The following is a 6,346-nucleotide window of genomic DNA, read 5'->3' as shown; positions in this document are numbered from 1 at the left end:
CGTTGAACGTGGTTTCACCGTGTTTCCAAACACAGCCTAAACATGTCTGATGTCCATTAAGAGAGGATGGTTCTAAGCGGTGTGACCATTTTGTATAATAAGAACAATTAATTCTCCCCCACTTGAACCGAATTCAAAGTTCAAACCACGAGAAATAAAAACAATTAGAAAGTATGCTGCTAGCATTTTTCTAAAAATAGAGAAATATATAAACTGACTACTTATCTGAGATCAATGTGTGAAATTCATTATTGAATGAATCTGTAAACTAATTAATATCATCCAGACTATATCTCCAAGAAATAATGAAACCATACATAAAAAATAGCATCTCTAATGTATGTACAAAGAAATCCTAAGAAAACAGAATCATGAATAAACTAACAAACAAGGTAGCAGCAAGCGAGGGCATCAGAGAAGAGCCTGAAGAACTAACTATCTGAACGATAAAATTGCCAGTGGGTGTTGAGATATTGTCCGTAGTAAGCTTGGACAAACCTTGAAAATCGCACCCCATGGGGTTCTGATTTTGCACCTGGAAGTACATATTAAACGCATAAGAGGCGTTCCCATTCAAATCCAAATTGTTGCAAGAACAACCGTATCCAAGCGCCGTGCAATCCAAAGGTGCAAGCATAGTTAGTGTTATCTGGAAGTTTGCTGAGATCCTTGGCATCAGGATTAAACATGCACCACCTATGAGCAAGATAATTCACATTCTGTGTACCTACGAGAAATTTGTTTTGGTTCTGACCAGAAAGGTCCATTGGAAACTTAGGTTGTCCATCGTATCTGAATGTCCCCCAATGGCGTTCTAAGTTTCCCGGAGCAATGCTCTTGGCATCCTCATCGATGAATCCGAATAGATAAACTTCAATGTATCCAGGGCGGCGCGGGGTGCCTCGATTTGCTGCAAGCCTCGGCAGAAGACCATTATAGAATCTCAAAGCATTGCCTGTGTTGGCATTCTTGTCCCCTTCAGTAGGCCATCCTACTTCTCCCACCAAAATAGGCAGGTCCCCAAACCCAACTGATTCGAGGGCAGCAACCAAGGTATCGAAATTTGCGTCAAAGACATTGGTGTATGAGTACCGTTATCGTTTTCCGGATTGTCTACACCATCGAAGAAGGCGTAGTTGAAAGGAAAATCATCGTTACCATAAAGACTTAAGAAGGGGTAAATGTTCATGGTAAATGGCACGCCATTCTTGCTGAGAAATTGAACTATCTGTGTAATGAGACCACTGATATATAGGGCCTAAATATTCCTGCAGATGGAACATGATTATTCTCTGGAGACTGGTTAACATCTGCATTCAAGGACACTATGACCTTTATTTTGTCTCCAAGACCTGCTTCATTAAGGGCATTTTGAATTTTATGCAGTGGAGGGAAGGTGATATTCAAGAATGAATTGTTGTAGGATTTCAAAAATGGCTTGTTCCCAACTGCTACATACCTACAAAAGAATATATAGTGTACTGGGTCCACAAAATACACATGACACACTACGTGACATTGTGAAACACATGCCAATCCTTCATGTTAACTCTGACACATGAGTACAGACATCCAACCTTTAGCAGTCGGACTCTCAACGGACAAATTATCTCTAAGTTACAACATTATCTATAAGTCACCTTTATCTATTGGTTATTATCTACAAGTCGATAATTATCTGTAAGAGTTGTTACGTCACTATAACAGCCTTTAGCAACAAGGACCTGCAACTCTTACTCTACACTATAAGTACTAGGTTTCCTTGTACTCTTTTCATACATACTCATTCATACTCTCATAACTAACGTACTTCCTTAAGCGTCAGAGTCATTTATTTTACAGGTCCTCCTTTTTGTCCTCTTAACAAAAACCACTTTTAGTCTGACGTGTAGAGTTTGAGAACCCACCTTAGTCATGTCCAACCTGACGTGTACCAGCTTCAGATTTTGGTAAGTACATTTGATGTCTACTGTGGGGTCACGGTAAAACATATCTCGTGGTCTCTCTCTCTCTCTTTCTCACCCATGATTAACATACGATCTGATCTCATATGCGAGACCCCTTTAGAAGGCTTCAATCCTCATCCAATAACCATGACAGATATTGATACTCTCCAATAACTCCAAAACCACATTGCAGAGATGGAGCGACGCCATAAGGAGGAGCTCAGAAAGCTAAAGGCTGACCACAATCAGCTCGAGGCTCATGTGAAATGCCCCCAAGGCGACGAACACTCCACTCACACATTACTTGAGCGCACTCAAGGGGAATCACACCCCCGACGCAAAGTCAACACTCTAGAAGATTAAAGTCTCTCCCAGATGCCCCATCTTGTAGTCCAAGGTGTATCGATAGCTTCAACACTTTTGTCGAGCGTTTCAATGCGCAATATACAACCAGCCGGTCACACCGTATGACATTTGTCGCACTAGCCAATTTGCGACAAAAAGATGATGAATCTCTTTTGAAATTCATGGATAGGTTTGGACGCATTATTGTACAAATCCAAAATCTCGACCTAAAGGTAACATTACACTCTATGCTCCTCACACTACGACATGAACGAGCCAAAAACTACATCCAGATGGAAGAGATGTCTAGATTTAGGAACGAGGTCTGGCTAGCCGAACAAAAGCTTGACAAGCGAGAAGGAAATACCAAGAACGACTCATACAAGTCAGACAAGACGCATAAACCGTATAAGCACCAGCTCTCCCGAAAGGGCCCAGTTACGAGCGTTACATACCCTCAACGACCAATCGCACTACAATCCTTGAGAAGGCTTTCAAGTTGGAGGTACCTATCAAGCTACCTCCGCCGCTTCCTCCTAGGCCAGGGTTAGACAGAACTAAATACTGCAAATACCATAGTAGCTAAGGTCAGAACACAAAAGACTGTTGGGCCCTGAAGGACAAAATAGAAGAGCTCATACAAGCTGGGTATCTAGCCTAGTTTGTTAAGAGGTCCGAAAACTACCAAGCAGGAGCGAGACCCGAAGGACACCTTGAGGATGAGCATATGAATCACAACGCAGACAGAAGAAAAGATAGATTCGTGCCTTGATTGTCTACCAAGCAAGCCTGGACAACATATTCGATGTAGATCCATGCAACGACACTTCTAATAGAGGCCCAAAGCCTATTGAAGAACTCGTCAAGTTGCAGCTCGAACCCAAATCCGAGCAGTGCACGTAGCTCAGCAAGGACCTCACCAGCCATGAGCACAGACGCATAGCTGATGTCCTACACAAGAATGTTGACCTATTCGCTTGGCAACCATTTGACATGCTGGGAATCCACCCTAACATTATTTGCCACAAGCTCGCCATCTATCCCCAGACCAAACCAGTATCACAGAAGAAAAGAAAGATGCAAGAAAAATGACGCAAAGCGGTCAGGGAAGAAGTGAACAAGCTCCTCAAAGCCAACTTCATCAAAGAAGTTAGGTATTACACCTGACTTGCCAATGTCGTCATGGTAAAAAAGGCCAATGGAAAATGGCAAATATGCATCGACTACATCGATTTGAACAGGGTGTGCCCCAAGGATACATACCCTCTGCCCAACATTAACAAGTTAGTCGATGAAGTGTCCGAATTTCGAGTACTAAGTTTCCTGGACGCCTACTTTGGATACAATCAGGTCCAGATGCACACTCTAGATGAGGAGAAAACGACATTTATCACTGAAGATGCCAACTTTTGGTATAGGTGCTACATACCAAAGATTGATGGATCGGATCTTCAAACAACAGATTGGACGAAATGTCGAGGTTTTAAGTCAACAACATAGTCATCAAATACCATAGCATAGCCCAACATGTTGTAGACCTGAAAGAAGTATTCAGAGAAATCCGAAAATACAACATGCTCCTCAACCCGAAAAAATGCACTTTCGGGGTCGGTGGAGCAATGTTCCTAGGCTTTATGATCACACATCAGGAAATAGAAGCCAACCCCGACAAATGCACAACCATACTCAAGATTCACAATCCTACCAATGTCTAGGTAGTTCTAAAGCTAAACAACAGATTGACATCCTTGTCCAGGTTCTTCCCCAAGATCGCAAAAAAGGCGAAGTCGTTCTAGAAACTGCTCAAGAAAACTAAGTCATTTCTATGGGACGAGATGTGCTTCAGGAGTATCCCTCCTCCTATATCTCTCAATATAGCTAATGAAGTCGTTAGCTCAACCCTCATACAAGACGAAGGGATGCACCAGCTCCCCATCTACTTCACTAGTCGCATACTCCATGACCCCAAGAAGCCCTACCAAATGATAGAGAAGGTGACGCTAGCACTCATTACCTCAGCCCGACGTCTCAGGCCCTACTTTCAGAGTCACCAAGTGGTAGTCAAGAAGAACTACCCCATTAAACAAGTTTTGCAAAAGTGTGAACTATCAGGGAGAATGGTAGCATGTTCAGTAGAACTTTTAGTGTTCAATCTCCAGTATAAATCCCGCGACCCTATGAAGACACAATTCGTGACAGACTTTATGGTAGAATTTGCTAGAAACGACCAAATTACCCCAGACTGGTGGAGCCTCTACATTGACGACGTCCAACGTGAAAGGAAGCAGGGCATGAATCATCCTCAAAGGCTCTATCACTCTAGAGCAAGCCCTAAAGCTCAACTTCAAAGCCTCAAACAATCATGCCGAGTAAGAGACAATCATTGCAAGTCTAAAACTAACAAGAGAAGTCGGGACTAAGAAACTAGGATGCTACAAAGACTTGCAGTTTGTTCAGGGGCAAGTTGCTTTTAAAATTATTTTAATTTAAACGGTTGCTTTTTTTCTATTTTAAAAAGTATATCAATTGTTTAATTAAAACTCCTCATTTTGTTTAAGTTTTAAAATTCTATCAATTTGTTAACTTATACAGTCTATTTTTCTATTTTAAAAAATCTATCAATTTGTTAGTTAAAGCACTACTACAAAATTATTTTTTTACGACGCGTATTTTAAGACGGTTATACGTAACTGTCTTAGAAAGTCACGCGGTGGCAGTTTTGTAATTAAGAAGATTTTTTTTTTGTGACACATTCTAAGACGGTTTTACAAAACCGCCTTATAATGTACTAGAAGGAACAATTACCACGACGGGTTTATAAGTAAAAACGTCATTGTTTTCAGCCCATTTATGACACACTATCTCTCGCGTTCTCGTTCTCTTAGACCACATCGCACTCTTCACCCACACAAACAACAAAACCCTAATTTTTGTATTTCCACACTCTCTCTATTTGTCTCTCTCAATGTTTTTCTCCAAAATCACATTCTTCGTCTTCCGTTTTCTCTCTGAACTGCATTCCCCTCTATATGTAACCCTAGCTTCGGGAGGATTTTTTCCCAAGGTGGAGCCATGTCCGCGTTGTTGTCCTTTCCATCCACCTCCACGTCGTTTTGGCGGTCCCCTCGTAGTTTTGTTGCCACCACCATATACAGCGTCGCCATTAGCAGCATGAACACTATGCAAAGCAGAACCACCATTGCCACGCGCGCCACCCTCGCCTACCGCTCCGACTTCCCTCTGCCGCCGCACTTGTTGCCGAAGAAGCACAGCTCCGGGTTCCCCGCCAGCACGCTCAGCGGTAGCTTCACGAAGAACGGCATGTCCGGAACGCGTCCCGTGAATTTGTTGTACGAGATGTTCAGCACCACGAGATTTTGCAGGCCCGCGAGATATTGGAGGTTTCCGCTGAGAACGTTGTGAGATATGTCCCTGCGATCATGTTTATTTGTTTTTGGCATTTTTTTTGTTTTGTGCGTGTTGTTATTTATTATTTTTATATTGGATGCCAAATTGAGAAGATTGAGGCATGAGACCCCATCTTTTGGGCTTTTCCTACTCTTTCCCTCAAGAAACTTATTCTAAAATGCATCAATGTCACTGCCAAAGATCAACAGTAGACCCATTCATGTTATTACCAATTTTTTTGGATCCCATGTCTCTTGGCCATATCAAGTTCTGCATTTCATTGCTGTCATGCAAGTCTAAAGCTTTCATATATGAGGGTGAGAGGATCAAATACTGATCATGAGATTTTTTCATGAATATTCAAGATTAAAACATTAAAGTGATGTTAATTTTTTTTCATTTGGTCACACAACTTTAAGTAGTCTTTAATCTTGACTATTTATGTATGGTTTTATGATCAATATTTACTCCTCTTGCTCTAAGCCTCCAACATAAAAATGACCCTCAATATATATACTTCGACAGATAGGGTGGTGTTCATGTGATTCGTGAGGATGGGTTTAGTTTCAATTTAAAATAAATTGCTAAATAAAATTCTTGGTTAACCAGTAAACTGAGAAACAAATTTAACCCCTTGTGTTCTGTGA

At 41.5% G+C, this 6,346-nt stretch overlaps 1 pseudogene; it reads right to left on the bottom strand.

Moving 5' to 3' along the window:
* Positions 1-355: 355 nt before the first annotated feature.
* Positions 356-3,218, bottom strand: LOC100816438 (glucan endo-1,3-beta-glucosidase 8-like; annotated as a pseudogene).
* Positions 3,219-6,346: the final 3,128 nt, after the last annotated feature.

The sequence above is a fragment of the Glycine max genome, chromosome 19, assembly GCF_000004515.6.
Source record: "Glycine max cultivar Williams 82 chromosome 19, Glycine_max_v4.0, whole genome shotgun sequence".
Classification (NCBI taxonomy): domain Eukaryota; kingdom Viridiplantae; phylum Streptophyta; class Magnoliopsida; order Fabales; family Fabaceae; genus Glycine; species Glycine max.
Note: the sequence above shows the minus strand (reverse complement) of the source record. Positions and strands in the feature narration are given on the sequence as shown.